The 21,351-nt window shown below is 34.8% G+C and overlaps 1 pseudogene across 1 annotated transcript in view; it reads left to right on the top strand.

Annotated features, from left to right (window-relative positions):
- Positions 1-1,976: 1,976 nt before the first annotated feature.
- LOC143596634 (receptor-like protein kinase FERONIA pseudogene) overlaps positions 1,977-21,351 on the top strand; it is a 48,072-nt pseudogene continuing 28,697 nt past the window's right edge. Inside the window, exon 1 of the transcript XR_013146745.1 lies at positions 1,977-2,396. The product of XR_013146745.1 is annotated as a receptor-like protein kinase FERONIA pseudogene (transcript). The remainder of the gene's footprint in view (positions 2,397-21,351) is intronic.

Genomic DNA, 21,351 nt, shown 5'->3' with positions numbered 1-21,351 from the left:
ATTGAAGAAAAAATGAGTACAGATATTAAAAATACATTAAAAAAACACTAATTACTTATTTTGAACTATATTTTAGTTTAGATTTCATTTTTTTTAATTTTTCTATGCCGTCTAAATATTGTCATTCTGGTGGTCAGTGCCCTCCATAACTCCATAGCTATACAATTTATTATCCTATTCAAAAGAAATTATTGACTCATTCAAATGGATATTTCTTCACATACATTGCCAATTGAAATAGACCCATCGGTCGAAAAGTTGAAAACAGAAGTCATAGGTTTATATTAAAGCATTGAACCGGTTTATTTTTTTACAGATGAAACTAGAACCGGTCCGGTCAGATGATTGATGAACTATTGTCTTTATTTTCTTTATTATTTTAAAATTTTATTAAATATCATTTTTTTTGTTTGAATAACAATATTTAAATCTATAAAGTTATAATGAGTGAATATACATGTCTAGATTTTCTTTGATAATTATATTTATATTTTACTAGTTTTTATCCCCCGTATTACGGCGGTTGTTTTATATTGTTTGTTCTAATATTTATTTATTTTTCTAATTTATATTTTTTTTATTGTATGAAAGTTAATAATATACTTATGGTTTGATGATAAATTGTTTCACAAATAAATGAGATGTTATAACCCGGTTTAAAAGCTATATAGTTTTGATGAGACCCAAGACCCGTTTATTTTTTTACTATAAAATTGGTTTTTTAATTATAAATAATATTTATGAAAGTTAATAATATACTTATGGTTTGATGAGACCCAAGACCCGTTTATTTTTTTACTATAAAATTGGTTTTTTAATTTAAATAATATATATATATATATACATATACATATACATATACATATATATATATATATATATATTAAAATAAATAAGATCTTAATTTTTACTATATTCTATTTTATAGGATTTTTACATCAATATTTTGATGAGAATAATTTTTTATTTAATGAGATGTTATAATACGTTTAAGAAATATCTGGGTTTACCCATGAATTCGGGTCAAATGCATGAGAAGCCTCCATTTAAAAATAAAGCAAATCTGGTGACTCCAAAAAAATGGGAAGCGATCACATCGCGATACGTAGGATTTTTATGTTTTCGTTTATATATATTATAGATACGATAAATAAAATGCGGTTAGAGATATTCCACACAAATGAATATCTAGTATGCTTGTCACTTTCTATAGTACAACAACTCATAACGCACAATGTATACGTAACTATTCTAATGCGAAGACCCAAAGACCAAGTCTACTCTTGAAGCAAGCAGACAATATGAAGACGGTGCTCTTATGATTTATATACACACCACCCCAGCAATTACTACTTCTCTCCAATTATAATTCAACCAATCACACCACTCTTCAACCACCATGTTAACCATCTTTTGTGCTTCTATTCTTTGCTACCACCACTGCACAACCATATAAGGCCATCGACCGCTTCTTCATCGACTGCGGTTCATCCTCCTCCGCCACCACTTCTGACCCGAGGTGGGATGGTGATCAGAATTCCAAATTTGTGGCTTCAAACATCACCACTTCATTTTCTTCCACCCCATTCCAACCGGATCCTTTGGTATCAGGAACCCGACCTTATTCTACTGCCCGGATATTTAACGCTTCTTCATTCACTTACTCTTTTCCGGTGTCCCAAGGCCCCAAATTCCTTCGCCTGTATTTCTACCCTGCTATCTACTCTGAACTCAAGCCAGAACAATCTTTTTTCTCGGTTTCATCCAATGGCTTCTCTCTCTTAACCAACTTCAGTGCTTTCCAAGCCGGCTCCTATCTCGCAAAGATACGATCCGATGCAGGAGACAACGAGCCCCAAGTTATCAACTTTGTCAAAGAATTCATCATCTATGTAAAGGATACACAAACCCTGAACGTTACCTTTACACCCTCACCCAACTTATATGCCTTCATCAACGGTATTGAAATCGTTTCAATGCCTGACGATCTCTACTACAACTCTAATAATTACCTGAAACCTGTTGGTATGACTACAGCACCTGTTGTTACTAATGACCAGGCGCTTGAGAATATTTACAGGTTAAACATAGGAGGGAAACAAATAGCTGGTAATGAAGATACCGGTATGTACCGGTCATGGGATCCAGATGATAACTACATATTTGGAGCAGCATTTGGGTTGACACCTATATATGATGAGCAGAAGCCGATTATGTATACCATGGAGGTAGCGAATTATACCGCACCAGAGCTAGTTTATCGAACCCAAAGGAGTATGGGAACTCTGTCTGATAAGTACAATCTGACTTGGATACTTCCCGTTGATTCTGGGTTTTTTTACTATCTGAGGCTCCATTTTTGCAACATTATACCACAATACACAAAAAAGGGTCAGGTGGATTTCATGGTCTTCATTAATAATCAAACTGCTGACGAAGAAATTGACCTATTCCAATTAACACAAGGTAGCGGTTATCCAACATTCAAGGACTACGTTGTATTTGTCGATGACCCTGATCGTAGCAGAGGCAAACAAAATTTGTGGGTTGCGATAACACCTAATTTAGATTTTTCTAAATTCTATTGGGATGCTTTTTTGAACGGTTTGGAAGCCTTCAAGCTAAGCACGGGTGGAGATCTTGCTAGCCCAAATCCGGACCTTAGTTCTGCAACCCCAACAACCGGGAAGAGTACTACTGTAATAAGGAACAAGAAGAAACCTCCATATGCTGTGATAATTGGAGGTCTTGGAGGAGCGTTAGTCTTGTCTTCTATCTTAGTTCTCATAGTTTTCCACCAACGAAAGCAATTCAAACACTACGGCACCACTCACAAGCCAAAGTCTTCATATTCAACACTGCCATCTGACAGATGCCGTCGGTTCTCACTCACAGAAGTGAGAGCAGCTACAAATGAATTTAACGATGATTTCGTCATAGGAAAAGGAGGGTTCGGCAAGGTGTACAAAGGATATATAGACAACGCTTCAACCACTGTTGCAATCAAACGGCTCAATGAATCATCCAGCCAAGGGTTTCAAGAATTTCATACGGAAATAGGGATGTTGTCTAAATTACGCCATGTCCAATTAGTGACTCTGATTGGATACTGTAAAGATGAAGGGGAGATGATACTAGTTTATGATTACATGGCGAACGGGACTCTACGGGAACATCTTTACAAGACAAACAAACCTCCTCTACCATGGAAAAGACGTCTCCAAATTTGCATCGGGGCAGCAAAAGGGTTGCATTATCTCCACACGGGAGCAAAGCGCACAATAATACATCGAGACGTCAAGTCCATAAATATCTTACTGGATGAAAATTGGGTTGCCAAGCTGTCTGATTTTGGTCTGTCAAAGCTAGGCCCTAGAGACCAAGCACAAAACCATGTTAGCACGGCGGTAAAGGGTAGTATCGGGTATGTGGATCCAGAATATTACCGAAACCAACAACTCACAGAGAAATCTGACGTGTACTCATTTGGAGTTGTTCTGCTTGAAGTGTTGTGTGCACGACCTGTTATCATTCAAGGGCTGCGGGACGAACAATTGAGTCTGACAGAGTGGGGGAAATATTGTTACCGGAAGGGGGCCCTAAAAAAAATAATTGATCCAAATCTAATGAGTGTGATTACACCCGAGTGTTTAAGGCAGTTTGGAAATGTGGCGGTAAGGTGTTTGAAAGAGCATGAAAGTGAAAGGCCAGCCATGGACGAAGTAGTTTGGGGACTGGAGTTTGCATTGGAGCTACAAGAAGCGGTTGAGAAAAAGGTTAGTGAAGCCTTGTCTGAAAATCAATAACTTGCGTTTATGATGCATGAAGGGACTGCAACAACAGATGATGATGTGTTCATAGGATCAGGCGCGATAAGATGTGGCGTGTCGTTGATTAGTAATTATGAGGAAGGGTTCAAGTCGGAAACCGTTTTGAAGCATGCTGGAAGATGATATGAAAATTGGCGTAGAAAACTATTTGGAGTCGGGTGAATAGGTTTTCTTAAATTTTAATCCGATTTTAATGAGCTAATAACTTTGTTAAACTTTTTTCACAACTTACAAAGTAAATGCAAATAAGTAAAGAACTTAGGGATAAAAATGACTTAAAATATTTATAGAGATTCAAGAAGATGTTAACTAATCCACCCTATGTCCTCTTCCCGATCCATCGATCGAGAGTTCTCTTCACTATTGTCTTCCTCAACGGTAGAGATCACCGCTACAATCATCTCACTATTCAAAGTTAGTGATCATCTTCTTCACTAACTACACTAAGTAACAGCCTTTACAATTCTTCAATGTGTTGACTATGTCAAGATAGTGAAACTCTATCATACAATATGTCAAGATAGTACGTGTATTATCTCAAAAACCATATCAAGATAGTTCATTCTCGCAATAATAATAACTCTAATTTAAGATAGACTTTCAAAACCAATATAAAAACAAAACTATATATATTAAGATAGTGTGCTCCCTTTCAAATCATTAAGAACATGATGACTCCTCACTTGTCAAATCACTAGAACAACCTCTAGTGATGACCCCTCAAATACAAAAGTAAGATATAGGTTGGTAGCTTGAGAAAACTCTTCTTTTTTGCTCTAACTTAAATTTCTTCTTTTTGGACTTTGAAGCTTAAATTCTTCTTTGAATATGGAAAAGATTATCTTTTAAAGTAAGTATGAGAGTTGTAGAGAAAAGGGATGAAGACTTAGGAGTGCACAAGTCTTCTGTTTTTAACAAGCATGTGCGATATCAAAAGTTGGTTGATGACTCAACGGTCTATCCCCACGGTTGATTTAATCGATTGTGGACTAGTTCATTTCACATTGGTTTTGTGAATGTGAAGGTTGTATGAAATTTTTGTTTAACTTTTTGCCTTCAAATGTAGGTTCTTCACAAGTAGGAAAGTGTCCCTTTCACTTCCCACTTATCATAGTAACTTAACCCAAATATTTCACTTAGTAGGTTAAGGACACTTTGGTCATCCATTCAAAGCATCTAACCATTCCGTTATAGTGTTTGACTTTCCATTATGATCATGGTTATGTCCTTAAGATGAGATTAAGTTAAAGGAATTCTCTAAGTGGAATAATATTGTTTGAAATTTAAATAATATATATTTAAACAATTGTGTTTAAATATTTTTTTAACTTTTTCCTATGTTTATAAAACTTTCACAACTTAACTAATTACATAAAGTTGTTATAAATCACTAATGGATTAATCTAGTAATTGTATCATATTCAATCTTTGTTGTAGAATATTCGTTCAACACTTTGATGATTAATCATCTTAATTCCACTATCTTGGATGTAGAATCTTCACGAAGCACTAAACCACATGAGTGATTAATGAAGACCAATTAATCAAATGTTAAAGGACATGTGTGTGACATATAACATCAATGATGAACTAATACTCTTCCATGTCACATTAGACTAATTTGGCCATTATCGACACATTAGTTAAGGTTGATCAAAATTCAAACGCTTGTTTGCCCAACAATTGGGATTTCATGTGTAGAATTTTACTTCTTAGTCAAGAGGTTATGTGTTAAATTTGATTTTGATGATTGGAATAGGACAATAGTTATTAAATTTTATGTTACTTGTGTGATTCCTACTATGGTACAAAGTTTTGTGATGCAAAGAAAGGAGCTAAGAAGCTAGAGAAGAAAGACAATCTCAATTCATTGCATAAAAACCAAAGTATATATTGTCAAACCTCAACCCAACTACAGAAATATGTCGTGGCGCGACCGTTCACTTAGTAGCTCAAAAGACATCAATATTAAAGTGACAATAACTGTTTAAGTTATCTATATTCTATATTACTTATAAAGCATATTAGATGTACAATATGGTAATTTCACAATGTGAACAAGAGATATTGTTATATTTTTAGGGTCACCGGTTAGCGACGTTTCAGTCAATGCTCCAGAAATATTAACTTTTGCTTCATGAATTCGGTGAGATGCTCTGGCAACCTTTCATTACACTCTAGGGACTTCATTGCTTCATTGAATTGAGTTAGGTTTAAAATCCATCCATTGAATGTGATATTCCATCTTCTCCTTATTCATCCCTATATGCATCTTTAAAGAAACCATTGGTTGCTTTATCTATCATTCGTCACCAATAACGCTACCCCATCGACTTATGTAATACATCTTTGGTATTTTTCCGATTTGAATGTGGTTTTGATTGCTATTTAAAAACAATTGTTTTGATTTTAGGTTCAAAGACCATCCTCTTTAACAATATCTACTGTTATGGCTGTTCAAAAAACTCATGGCTCGAAGCTCGCTTGAAAAAAGCTCGGAGAAAGCTCGCTCGAAATCGGCTCGATTGTAAATGAGCCGAGCCAAGCTCGACTCAATTTCTAAACGAGCTGAGCCTGAGCTAGCCCGGCTCGACTCGAGCTCGCTCGATTGGCTCGAACTAGTTTATTTTAATTTATTTTATATATATATACACATGTATATAATTATCTAGTCCAATTATTTAAAACATGGGCCTCCTTTCTCAATTATAGAATTCATCATGCAGCCCATTCCTTTCTCAAAATACCAACTCGTAATCTATCAGACTATCAATATCACCAGTCTTCTTCAACCCTAATATCACATTCTCACTCATAGCCTCATGCAGCCAGCCACTCATGCCCACGAACCCTAATTCGAAGTCACGAAGCTATTAATCACCATAACATCATGGTTGCTTCTTAACATCGATCGCTATAACATCGATCAAATACACTGCTGACCGCTCATGTCGTTGCTATCAATCACCATAACATCGTGTTCGGTATTTGGTTTGATTTAGACTTGTTGAACTTACACTACTAAAAAATGAGGCTATTGTAACTATTTAGATGCAACCCTTTTCAGTTGTGTTGCATTTGACTGTAATGCAACTTCGTTTAACATATAAGTTGCAGTAGAATATCTATGCAACTTTTTTCTAAAAAAAGTTGCAAGTTATACTAAAATTGTAACCTTTTTATACAAAGGTTGACTTTTTTTAAATTAAAAAGAAAACTTTTTTCTATATTTAAAATTGCATTATATTCACTAAATACTAGTTAATAACTAAGTAGTAAGTATAAGTTTTATAATAATTAAGTGATTTTACTTTTAAAATATTGTGTGTAAAATTTTTATAAAACTGTATCTAAAAGTTGTATAAATAAACTTTTATCATATGTATTTTTATCTAAATATTTGTTATTTTATAAATATATTTTTTAACGAGCAACTAAGTAACGTCGGGTACTTCGTACGCGACTCTCATTGGCTTAAGGTAGCCTGAGCCGGTCACGAGTCTGGACGGATGGAGCCCCTAGCGGTCCACCTATTGAGGGATTCCCCGGATAAAACCCGACCCGCCCGTTCGCCAAACGACACGGCAACGAGGAGCCGGTAAAACCGAGAGATCACTCATATCTCCCATATAACTTGGTGATAGTGAGGGTTGAACCACTACCTCTCTCACCAATAAAGTGAGTGCTCTACCACCACATTCAATTTATTTATAAATATATTTTAACTTCTAAAAGAATAATTAATAGTAATTTATCCTGTAAAATTGTTTTCCCCGCCTTGAAGAGAGTACAATCCCTAAATTCCTAATTTCCTTTCCCGCCTGAAAGTTGAAACCGTAGGCATTAGCAACCGTCGAATGACTCTTACAATCTATATGCATTTTCGCAAATCACATTCAAATTCTGATTGCAAGTCACATTCAGATTATCTTCAAGACACCTTATAGTCACAATACAAAAATCAGTTGACTTCTGGTAAGTTATTTCTCGTAACTTTCATATTTTTATGATGAATTTTGTGATGATCTTGAAAACACTGACCATCAAGCCAAACTGTCTACTTATTTTAGGATTAGGGTTTCTATTTACGAGTGATTTAATTCCATTTTCTGAAAGATTAATCATTCTTTAATTTCGATACATGCTCTTGTGGCGGATTCAAGGGATTTCCTTACATATTTCATCAGGAAACAATTTATGGTGGTGCTAAGGTATGGTAGTATTAAACCTCTTTCACAAATATTTTTAGGTTTTGTATTTGATTCATGTTTTTTTTGTTATTCTATTAGGATCAGTTATGTGTATATTGGTTGTTGTACGCATATTTATAGATTTGCAATCCGTATATGTTTTAGGCTGTTATATTATGCTTACACATGCATACTTACTACTTACTAGATTTGAAGATGCACACTAAATGCTCGATGAAATGCTTTAACCAAACTAAAATTTTATTTATAATATCTAAAATGGTTAGCTTCCTTTGGGAATACTTATTCGTATTTTGCTAGAATTTTGGCTGTTGTTTTATTTGATGATATATCTTGTAATTATGGAAGTGGTTATTGCAATATGGATGCTACTGTCAAATATTTGCTACTTCAACATTGTTATTTGTTGGTGATTACGGAGATGAAAAATATACGGATCTAACCAGAGAAAACTAACAACTTGATTTGAACACTGAAAAATTTAGAAAATGTATGATGCTATTGGAAAATCCTCTATTAACATGTGCTATAAAGAATCTAAATACACATAGCAAATACGATGGTTGTAATCTACATATGAAATCAGTTAAACTTAATGCAATGAAGTATATATATAAATAGGGTGTGAACAAGCCTAGCTGAACCCAAGCTCGACTAGGCTTAAGCTTGGATTGTTTTGACTTATGAGAGCTCCAGCTCGGGTTTTTGAGCTCTTTTTCTAAAACTCGAGGTGGGCTTGTAAGTTATATTTTCAAGCTTGTGCTTGGCTTATTTATTATTTATTAATTATATTATATAGTCTTGACTATTTTAATATATTTTGAGAAAAATCTTAAACGAGCCTAAGCTTTGCTCGAGCTCGTGTAGTATCTTAAACAAACTGAAGCTTGGCTCGAGCTTGAGTGTGCACTATGAATATAATACATAGAAGTCCAAAAGAAAAAAAAAACCATAAAAATACACAAGCCTCGTTAAGGCTCGACGAGCCTAAATGAGCTTATCAATCAAAGCTCGAGCTCGGGATTGATAACTAAATCAGCTTTGTTTGAGGCTTGGCGGGCTTGGCTTGTTTTGAGCTTTTTATAGAACTGAGCTTCAGTAGCTCGACTCATTTTCACCCCTATATACCAAGTATATATAGTACCCACCAAAATGACAAACACATCACTAATTACAACAAAAAATTTGGTTTGGTTTGTGCAGCAGATAATACCCACTCATGAAATCACAGGCAAACAGGCAGATTGCTATTTGTGGTGAGGTTCATGTGTTCATTCCAGTTAGAGTTCGTTATCATCACGCTTGTTGTTTGTAACTTTATCCCTTGTGCTCATAGAAATTGTATGTTAATAAATATCAAGTTCATAATTGTTGGTTTTTGTATTCTTATTGTTAGGTTGTTTTTCAGAAATGGCGTTAACAATGTGATCCAATTGAAGTTGTGTTCAATCAGATTTGACCAAGATTCGGTTTGTGTGTTCTTATCGTTGGTGTGATTATCTAAATTTCATCACCATTTGGTTTCTGTCTTGACCTGTAAGTCACCCCTAGCAAAGTGTTTGTTTTAAATAGTAGATATATTTTATATTATTTATGCAATAAGCTGAAGCCTACATCAACTTAAACTTATACCATAAAATTCATATGTAATTGGTTAATGCTTATATGCTCTAATTTTTTTTGTTATTTACTTTGGTTTGTAGATAGTTTAGTTATATATTGAGGAAAAAACCTACAGTTGTTTATGACATATTGGTGTTTAAAAAGATAGAATTCTATGGTTAGTTTATGAATTTAATATAAAAACTAGGATAAGGAAATTGTGTCCAGTATTGATGGTTAACACCTAGTTCGTCATGTTTTTCTTTCTCTTTATTTTTTATTTCTTTTTTAGTTTTATAATTAAAAACTCAAATGGTCATACCCAATTCATGAAATGGATGAACCTGCAAAACACATGCATAACATGAAAGGATACTCATAATTGAGTTGGTTTTTGGACTTGTAACAGGTTGGTTCAGTTTGGTCGTTGACCCGTGAAAAGGCCTAGCTGCTAGTGGTTCTCTTCAATCTGATCTTGTTGATGATATATCTATTTGGAGTAGTTTGTGTGGTCTAATACTATTGTTACGTGTTGTAGTTTGGATCTTAATATGTTAGTCAATTCTGATGCTGCTTGTGAGGTTATATTGGCTTTTAACAAACTCAACACATAATGGTATTGCCTGCTGTTATATAGTGCTTGATACAGTTGTTTGCATGGTTTTTGACATCGATTTTGTTATGGTATATATTTAGCTTTTGAAGTGTGGCAATGATGTTAATTTTGTGGATGCTCAGGACAACTTCTAGCTGGAGTTGGTTTGGACTTTGGAGAAGGCGTAGAAGCATTTATCGTTGGGTTAGCTCGAACTCTAAAAGTATAAACAATGTTGCTGAGTATGTGATTGCTATGGGCCGATGCTGCTCTTCCTTTGATTATGAGTTGGATTGATAGTATTTAGAGGAGTACCAGATTTTGCATTCTCATAGTATTAGCCCTATATGGTATTAGGTATTTTAGACGCGGGCGTGTTTTTCAGTGATTTTATCTTTTAAGCAGTAGGAAAACTGAATTTTTATTTTGGTCTTATCCTGTTTCTTTAGGGTATGTCCTTGAGAGAGCCATTGTCTTGTTTGTACTTTTATTTTTTCATTAATAAAGATTCTATTATTTTCTCATTAATAAGGTTTCTTTACATAATGAAAATGTTGTTTTTAGTATTCTTTTTAGTTTGTAACTAAAATTGTAAAAAGGTGTTGCATTTGTTTTAAAAAAAGGTTGCATTTTTTGTATTAAAAATTTAATAATGGTTGCATTTGAGTTAGAAAAGGTTGCATTAATGTAAAAAAAAACTATAATGAAGGTTGCATTTGAACATTAAAAGAGTTGCATTAGAATATAAAAAAGGTTGCATTTGAATGCTAAATGCAACATTTTTAAAAAAAGTTGCATTACGCTTTAAAAAAGTTACATTAGGTCTAATGCAATTGCTTCTAATGCAGCCCTTGATAAAAGGTTGCATTAGGCCTAATGCAACCTTTTCAAGGCCCATTGCAACATTTTAACGGGATTGCAATAGATTCATTTTCTTGTAGTGTTACTTAGTATTTGATTGGTGATCGAGGTTGGTGTTTAACTCAATGTCTTATTTATTTAGTTTAACTTTAAGTTGATGGTTGCATATAATTGTTATTATCATTGGTAAGCTCGAGCCAAATCAAGTCGAGCCAAGCTGGCTCGATTTAAAACCGAGCCGAGCTTGAGCTCATAGTTTCACCTCGATTAAGAGTTCGAGCTCGAGCTCGAGCCGAGCCAGATCGATTGAATATCGAGCTCGAGCTGGCCTTGACTCGAGCTCGGCTCGGCTCGTGAACGGCCCTATCTACTGTGCTACCAATTGAAGAACAAATCCAGCTAAGGTCAAGGGTTATCAAAGGGAGCAAACTTAAAAATAGCTCTTTTGTAACTTTGGAATTTGAAACTTGTACAACAAAAATGGTAGATCTGCAGGATGTACCCATGTTAGAAGAGGATTTGTTAAAAGTGCTTATAGAACTTCCATTGCAAATGGAAGAAGATGACAGTCTGGGTGCTGAATTTATAAGGTTCATCAAAGAATTAACCAAGAGAATACTATCAAGATAATGTAATGGAGATATATAATAAATTGTTTTGGCATCATCAGTTCAAGGGGGATTGTTGAACCTAACAAAGAACTTATAGCCATAAAACAAACAACTGATTGCTCAAAAATCAGTTGTTCTCCATTAAATGTTTTTTCTCAAAACTGTTGCTCCCAAACATCTGTCAAAATCAGACAGTTGAAACAAAAGAATTGAAGATTAAACAACTGTGTGCATAATATTGAAGATTCAAAGTACTTAATACAAGCACCTCATGGTTGGATTATCAGTTGTTTTATCAAAGATCAGTAGTTCTAATATGATTCTTTTATAGACAGTTGTTTATATAAGATGTTTATCAGTAGTTTGTAACAAATTTGGCTAGATGTTGCTTTCACCTTTTGCTCATTAGTAGTTACACACTTGTATAAAATGAAGAAGAGAGTCTCTTCTTCATTAACACTTTTTACATCACACATTCACCTTATCAGCATACCTTTGTACTAAAAATCTAGTAAATGATGAGCTAAGGTTGAGGGGAGCAATAGATTGTAATCATTCGGTTATAATTAAAACAAAGTTATTCTTCCATATGAAACCTTCTATGGCTTGATTAAGTTCCATTGTTTTAACTTTGATAATACTAACTGATTCATAATTTCAATATGAACTCAATTAATGTGATACTAATCCATTCAAAGGATTAATTAGACCAATTGTTTACTGTTCCATTGGTGTAATTTGTGTTGATTAGCTTAAATCTAAAGTGAAACTAGATCCCAACAAGCTCTCCTCAGGGGAGTAACAAGATGAGAAACCAATAAGCTGAGTTTGTGAAAGCGATTTGAATAATTGGAATTATCACCGTTGTCTTGTTTTAGATTCCAAAATTTGGTTTTAAGTCTTAGGAGTTCGTGTTTGGGACAAAGCTCCTTTCTCATGATGGTCTTGAGATAATCCCATGGCAATGTCATAGCAATCTTGGCTCCTTAGGTATTCTTGACGGTATTCCACCAAGTTAATGCCCTTGCGTCAAATACACTCAAGGCAAAACTGGTTTTCTTAAGGTCAAGACACCCATGTAATGATGATATCCTGACTCTTTTGACCAAAAATTGACAGCTAAATTCATGATCAAATTAGTAATGTAAGGTAGTGTTCTTGTAATATATGTATGATAATAATAAAGAAAATAGAAGAATAACACTAGTGGTTATGAGGAAAGCCCTTGATCTATGAGGATCTATGGCATAAAACCTTGGGAGGAGATTAATCGTCGCATTGCCTTTGTATTTCTTATTAATTTAAGGAAGGATTATAGTATGAGAGAAAAAGATGATCAAGAACTAAGTGCTACAGAGAGTATGTGAAAGTGCCTTGTGCCTAATAGATCATTTTGCATCGGTTATATAATACAATAAATGGATTCCTAGAATCAAGGGATTTGCTTGCTCTCCAATCCTAAACGTTAGGAGCCTTTCCCACACATTTTGCTTCATTTAACCACTGATCATCTCGAATAAATTAAGTCAATAATGTGTACTTGCAAGGATAAATCAAAGCCAAGAGTGAAATAAAAAGTTATCGTCAGTAGTATATTGGATTATCTCAAGATTGGGGTCCTAGATCATAAAAATTGAGCCCTAACAATGAAAACATTGTCCCCTTAAAATATTTTTGACCTCAAGGATGTAAATCAAGCGCAACCTCATCTACACCCTCCTCCAATTCCATAATCATGGTCTTTTTTCTTGCACTTGTGACTGGGTACGAATTTCTTGTGCACCAAAAGCATCCGCCCTTTGCCGGATTCGCGTCCCCTACCAGTCTTGATATCTTATGGTGATTAGGGTATGATCGGATGCATCACTATTAATTGGTGTAGCTAAAAGAGGTTTTAGAGTTCGTATTTTAATTTATTATATTAGAGGATACTTATGTGCAACTTTTTTCTTTTTATATTCAGCGTCTCTTGTACCCTTTCATTATCGGTAATAATATCGACAACCTCTTATGGTTCACTAGACATCAAAGCTAAGGAAACCATCCACCTTCTACCACCGTCCAACCCTAATTGCAGGAGAAACTTTCTGTTGTCAAACTCTTATCAACCAACATGGAAATCATCGCAGCCTACACCCCTGCTGAGAAAACGGCTCATAATTTTCACAAACTCACCTTCATCCTCTCAGCCATAAACTATGGGTATTGGAAGGCAGGTTCCGTTTTGAGCATGTGCATACTATGCGACTGCTCAGGCCGAAAATCGGGAGGGGGCATAACCTTATTTACATAGCAGTCTAGGTCCAGAAGTTAATCCAATAAAACATTTACTAGGCCTCACCCAAAGAAATTGAAGACTTGAAACTTAAAAATAAGCCTAAATAGAACATGATGGAGATCTGATTCATAAAAAAATGAAGTATGAAAAATCAAATTTCAAAATTGTTTATGCATCGACGTTCGGTTGAAGTTTATTTCATTTTATTTGTTTTATTTTAGTTTCGTTGTTTTAAATTTCATCCTCTTTTAATTCCTTTATCATAATAGGTGACTTAGTGGGGTTATGAGTAGTTTATTATTTAATATTACATATTTTATAATTATTTGAAATTGAAACAAGGTTTTTTTTCTCAGTATTAATTTTGATCATTTGAAATCGTAGCAAACTTTGATTTCATGAATGACCAATTACTAGGTAGTGTTATGAAATTATTTTTACAAGATTGAAATTATTTGATTGTGTTTATCCGTTTAAATAAAAAATTTAACAATACATCTTAATAAACTGTAACATCTAAAAATATCAGGTCAAAATATACCAAGTTCCAAAAGTTCAAGGGCTAAAATGAAAAAAAATTCTATTTTGCTCTGCCGTCGCGATACGCGACGGATCAGAAGAGAGCCCATCGCGTATCGCGAAGGGCATGTTTTCAAAACCCAAGAAAGGGGCGGTGGGCGATGCGCGACGGCCCAAACTCCAACGTCATCGCGTATCGCGATGACGTGGTCTGTCAGGCGAGATACGTGTCTACCCACGTGAAACAACGTCCGCCACGTGTCACCATGTGGCATCGCGTCCGCCACGTGGCAAGCCTATCTGGTTTGTCATCACTCTACGTCGCGATACGCGACGGCAGAGCCAAAGGACCATCGCGTATCGTGATGAGTCCTGAGATCAGCCTATAAATAGAGGTGACCAGCCCATTCTCTCATCACACCAACTCACACAACTCACTCTCTCTCACTAAACCTCGTTTTACGTGCCACCAACTCTACGTTCATTTCCTCGATATTCATGCCAAAAACCCAACATTTTACCCTATAAACCATAAACCGACGATGCCCTGAAGAACGTGACACTCAAGAGACGACCCGTCTCCACCTAAAAGTACGTGCCAACAAGTTTGAAGATTGGTGTGCCTCGATTTACGTCCGAAGAAAGTGTTTATCAAGGGATGTTCAAGAACGTAAAAACATTGAAGTGTTGCTCAAGTATCTAGGGTTTTATAAGCCAACCAAGGTAGGCATAATGCCCGAATAAAATAATAATAAAATATTAAAAGGCTTAAACCCAAAGTCAAGGATATACTCGATACCTCGGGAAATAAATAAATACAGAAAAATATAAAGAAAGGTATAAAGAAGGAATGTGAATACTAATAACTCTTTATTAATAATGTTATTATTATTTGAATGAAATAAAAGAAAGTAAAGTATATGTTTCTTCAAGAAAAAGAAACGTAGTGTTAAGGAAGTAAAACAAGTTAAACTAAAGGTTTTAAACTTGTAAAATAATGAAAAGTATTTTGAACTAGAGGTTCATAAAGAAAATATAATCAAGGTAAAGATTATACAAAAGAGACTAAAGGTCTTAAGCCGGATTAAAGATCTGGTATTAATAAAAGGTTATACTCGTACTATATGTGCGAGATAGCAAGGAAGAACCGATCAGTGTATTGAAGCTGATCTTTATAAAGAAAGGTGAATACGCCTAACTTTATAAACTTGTATTAAACGTGTCAAACAAATTGATTACATGAGATTATGTATCTCTAAAATATTATAAACAAAAGTAATCGCTATCCCTCAGGCTGTCGTGTACGTTTGTTTGGGTCCTTACATATGTGGTAAAAAGTCGGTGGGCACACCGCGTCACACCTGGTTATGAGCCTCCGCCACGATGGGTCAGACCTAAGTTACGTCTGAGTGAGGGTAATCATGTGCATACTGATGGTATCTAAGTAATATCGAACGTTGCGGTGTTTGCTGAGTGGTTCGTGTAGAACTTAAGTTTATAATTGTGTTTTGTCTTTAGAGTTGATTATCCATAAGCCACGATGGGCCGGACCTAAGTTATGTATTGAGGGGTAATCAAGTAAAGAAAATTATTTATGCGTCAACTTATTCACCTGCATGTGTTGCTGACGTATTTTAAAACTGTTTTACAGGTAACGAAGGATAGACGCTTGGAAGGATGAAGTGACATCTAGGAGATCTAATGGCTCAGATCATTTTGTTAAATATTAAACTTAATGGTGATTTGTATAAAACAAGTAATCTTTTGTAAACGCTAACCGGGAACTTTTAAATCCTGTGTTTTGTTAATGTAAATATTATATTATTAATCCACGAAAATATATTTTCCGATTTAATCCGCTAACTCTGATAAATTTACAAAAGTGGTACCAACTGTTAGTCGCACGCCCAGGCCTAAGATGGGGTGTGACAGGTTGGTATCAGAGCCATCGATTTTAGCGAATTAGGTATTAAATAATAATACCTAAAGCTTCGATCTAAGTGAATAAGAATTGTTATTATTACTACTTGTGTTATTTAAATAGGGATAAGATAGGTTGGTAACCTTTTCTTTCTCTCCTTAATCTAAACCACCCGTAGATGTCATTCAAAAAGATAATGGAAAGCTTTGTACGCAACGCAAGAAGAGTTGGAAACCCCAAACCCCTTCCAAAGGATAACATGAGTGAAGAATATTATGAAGACTTCTACAACTAAGATCACCCAATTGAACGACCCACGCCAGTATATTTTGTCACAGCCCCCGACCCCTATACCCTGGGTGGGAAGCCGTGAACATTGATTGGTGGTATCGGTGTTTATTAAATTATTTTGCAGCAGAATATTTTATCAGAATCGTAGTTAGGAAAAACGATCAGAGTTTATAAACACCATCATTATTATTATTATAAACTGAGAATTTAATCCAGTTTGTTACAAACATAAAATTTATAGGGATAAACCCTATTTTACAAAACATGTTTCTTTATTCTGGTGACAAGCCACTTATTAAAGCTGGAAGCCCGCAGTCATCATTTCTTTGTCTCTAACAAGTCACCTGAAACATGTTTAAAATATTTGATCAGCAAGAAATACTGGTGAGTACATTCATTTGTAAATGACGCATTTTACAGTTACAGCATTAAGATGTTTTTACATCTGCCTGTTTACAAATTACCGAAAGGTACTTGTCACTCAACCGTATTTATGACTGTGGTCATATTACTTATTGGCTAACACTTTTTCAATAAGTAACGTGTATTAGCCCAGTAGGCAAGCCTTGTATACAAAACCCCACAATACCAGTAGTAATCATCTCGTAAGTCTACGGAGACTTAATCACTGTAATGTATTTAAAATACTTTTAAAAATATATTTGAAAACATTGAGACCATTTGCCATGAGTTTTATAGGTTTTGAAATTATCATAACAATGTCGGAAAAATAGTTGTCTCACGCAAATGTGAGTTGTACAAAAACTCGAATGTCTCACCTTGCAAGTTTACAATTAAAGAACGCTTCCTGGTATTAAGCACCTAGGTTAAACACAATGTAGTATATCTAGATTAGTATAAAACCAATAATCATAACAATAATCACAATATTAGAAACTTTACACGATGGCACAATGTCTTATCTTAATAGGCAGAGCTTTTGGATTCGCGTATATAAGTTTCTTTGATCGGATAGGATATCGCTACGACACTCGGGTATTATACTATCTTCTTAATATATATATATATATATATATATATATATATATATATATACCGGGGATGGATCTTACGAGAAGTGATATTAGCGAGAAGTTCGAGAAGTGAAGGTATAACTCCATTAATCCCTAATTTCACTCCCTTTCATATGATGTTACATACATATATGTAGGTTTATTGTATTTATGTCTTAATTACACATTCAAACCTACCTACAAACATATAAATGTGTCGAGCCACATTCAAACCTATGTACCTACACACATACACATATAAAAACATACGTACCTACACACAAACATATGCACCTACACAACACACCTACACATAAGAAATGGAGTAAAATTAGAGATTAGTGGAGTTACACATTTACTTCTCGCACTTCTCGCTGTAAAAAAAACTTCTGAAATGATCCAATACATATATATATATGAATACTTCAGAGAGAAAGAGAGTTTTAGGGCAAGAATGAACGTCCCTTTTCCTCCCTATTTATAGGAAATTTTGGACCTCATCGTGATACGCGATGATTATAAACAAAAGTCATCGCGTATCGCCAAAAATCTTGTAGCTTAGCCGAGTCAGCCCTAGGCATGCTACGTGTCTAGTATACGTAACCTCCACGTCGCGATACGCGATGTGTCACCTTAATAGGCTATCGTGTATCGCTACGCCACAAAGTTTCTGGATAACTTTACATGTCATCGCGTAACGCGATGAGGCTAATCTAAACCTGTTGTGTATCGTGATGGGAGAATTATTAAAAATCTTAATTTTCCACAAAAATACTTTGGCGACCATTAAGCAGCTCACGGCGATGCGAGCGTGCGAAGTGCGCCATCAAAGTGCCACATTGCGCCCATCGCACTTCGCCCGAGCCCGTGCGCATGCGCGTTCGGGTGCTTCACACCATCCACTAGGAACACTGGGTGTGATTTGTCTTATAAGAATATTAACATATGAGTTTTCTTTCTTATAAAGAGCTCACTAGTTTTATAATCTAGCGATGTGGGATAAGAACTTACACTCCTATTTATACTATGGTGGAAGCCTCTCCTTTTCTTTCTTACACCAATGTGGGATGGAATTTTCTTCATTTATTTCTTTACTTTTATTTTGTGGTTTGTTATATATTTTTCCGGCACTGAACAACTACCAATCAACATACCCGATGATCCACCGAGGAAAGAGTATGAAGCGCCAAGACATTCAAGTTATCATCCATCAAGCATACCGATGTATCACCCGTCCGACATTCCGACATATCACCCATCGAACATCCCGGAGTATCATCCGTCCGACATTCTGATGTATCAACCACCCAATCCCCATCTGTCTTATGCATTTCTAGCCAACAAACAAATCAAGGTGGAACTTGAATCTTACACTTCCGACTGGATGCAATGCCACTCCAATCAAAGGCGATGGCATACCGGAACCTCCGCTTACAACTCAGTCGATTCTCGCCCCAAAGAACCTTCTCAAAAACCGAAGATGAGAGTCATCCAGCCATACGAGAGTTATCGTCTGCACCTTGTGGTGGCTGAAACTGCAAAAATGATGGAGGAGGAGGAATACCCCGAAGAAGAGGAAGATCCGGAAGAAGAAGAAGAAGACCCTGAAGAAGATCCAGATGAAGAGAACACTGAAGCAGTAACAACTCCAATGGAGGAACCAAAACAGAATGTGACTGTCCACCAAATCAAGGATGTGTGCAACCATTCTTCCACAAAAGTCCAAACTATGGATCTGTAGACCCCTATGTGCAATACATCCAAGAAGTCAAGAACAAGTTTCCGCCAAGCTTTCCACCTTATCAAGGCAAAATTCCTTCAATTGAAGAACAAGCAAATGATATTCGTGAGCAAGAGGCAGCAGCTGAAGCTTTTTACAATTAACCGTCTGACGTTACCTCACCACCATATCCAAAGACTCACTATGACATCGTGATGATAGGATACCGAGATTCGCCTCCACAATACGGATACCCAAACGTCATTCCACAATCTCAAGAAGAGCATCTTGATAGGGCCTTGCACGAGACTGACGATCTGAGGAAGAAGATAGTCGATGATGGAATCAAAAAGAAGAAGATAGGAGACAAGCTTCTTCATAAGTGCAACAAGATGACCAAGGTGGTGAAGAAGTTCATGAAGGATTATAGAGTGCGATCAAGTGTTGTTGTTATGTAACTGTTATGTGTGTTTAAATAAGGATAGGGAAATATATATCAAGTATTGATATATATATATATATATATGTCTGTGAAAAAACAAATGTAGTAATATATATATAGGGGATGGTTCATGCGAAAAGTGACTTTACAGCGAGAAGTGCGAGAAGTTGATCTTAACCATTGATTATGTGTAATCAATGGTTTAAAATAAGGGATGGTGCTTTTGTAAATATCTAGATGTTCTCATCTAATTTAACATTGCAGAAAAGGTAAAATAGTCTAAAAATATGTATGCCTGCATCAAGAAACCGAAGAAAGTTATGAAATCCCCTTTATTATGCCATATTTAATGTGTAATAAAAATTGGACTATGGCGTTTATGTACGTTATTGTTGTGGTTTGGGTTTTTTTCTAGAATAACATACATTCTGTGTACTTATTTTCTTTATTTTTAGATTTAGTTCATATATGATGATAATTTTGGTACATCGATCAACTTATATTTGAATCATTCATATAATAATTTATTATATATACATATACTAATATAAACCAACCAGAAAATAGTCTTGAAGCATTAAACTAAAAATGACCAATAATACTAAAAAAACATGTGAAGAATATATTGTGTAGTGTAGGTTATAGTAGATGTGGGGACAATTATACAATATGTACTATGAATTATATGATAGTATATTTAGGTGAAAATTTGAACTAGTTTAGCATTTGCAGGTTAATATGATGATTAGTATAGGTTGTTTATGCGTAGTATGTGTAGATAAATATGATTATCTGTGTAGGTATAAATGATTCGTCCTTTTTAGAATATAGACATATAGATATTGTATTTAACTGTAATTCCTACACATAAATAGTCTAGTTAACTTAACACTACACACCAAATAGGTTTATATTATTATCTTTTTTTAGAATATAGACATATAGATATTGACGATTATACAATATGTACAATGAATTATATGATAGTATGTTTAGGTGAAAATTTGAACAAGTTTAGTATGTGTAGATTAATATGATGATTAGTGTAGGTTGTTTACATGTAATGTGTGTAGATAAATATGATTATCTATGTAGGTAAATATGAGGCGTCTTTTTTAGAATATAGACATATAGATATTGTATATAAATGTAATTCCTACACATAAATAGTCCAATTAACTTAACACTACACACCAAGTACATATATATTATTACTATGATGTTATAAATATGTATGGGTTAATATGATGATTAGTGTAGATTATTTATGTGTAGCGTGTGTAGATAAATATGATAATCTATGTAGGTAAATAGGATAGATTTTATTTTTTAGAATATAGACATATAGATATTGTATTTAACTACAATTCCCACACATAATAGTCTAGTTAACTTAATTCTACCTGCCAAGTATATATATATATATATATACATATATATATATATATATATATATA

The sequence above is a fragment of the Bidens hawaiensis genome, unplaced genomic scaffold (assembly GCF_021521415.1).
Source record: "Bidens hawaiensis isolate Kalapana, Puna unplaced genomic scaffold, B.hawaiensis_p1.1 tig00001721_1, whole genome shotgun sequence".
Lineage (NCBI taxonomy): Eukaryota > Viridiplantae > Streptophyta > Magnoliopsida > Asterales > Asteraceae > Bidens > Bidens hawaiensis.
Note: the sequence above shows the minus strand (reverse complement) of the source record. Positions and strands in the feature narration are given on the sequence as shown.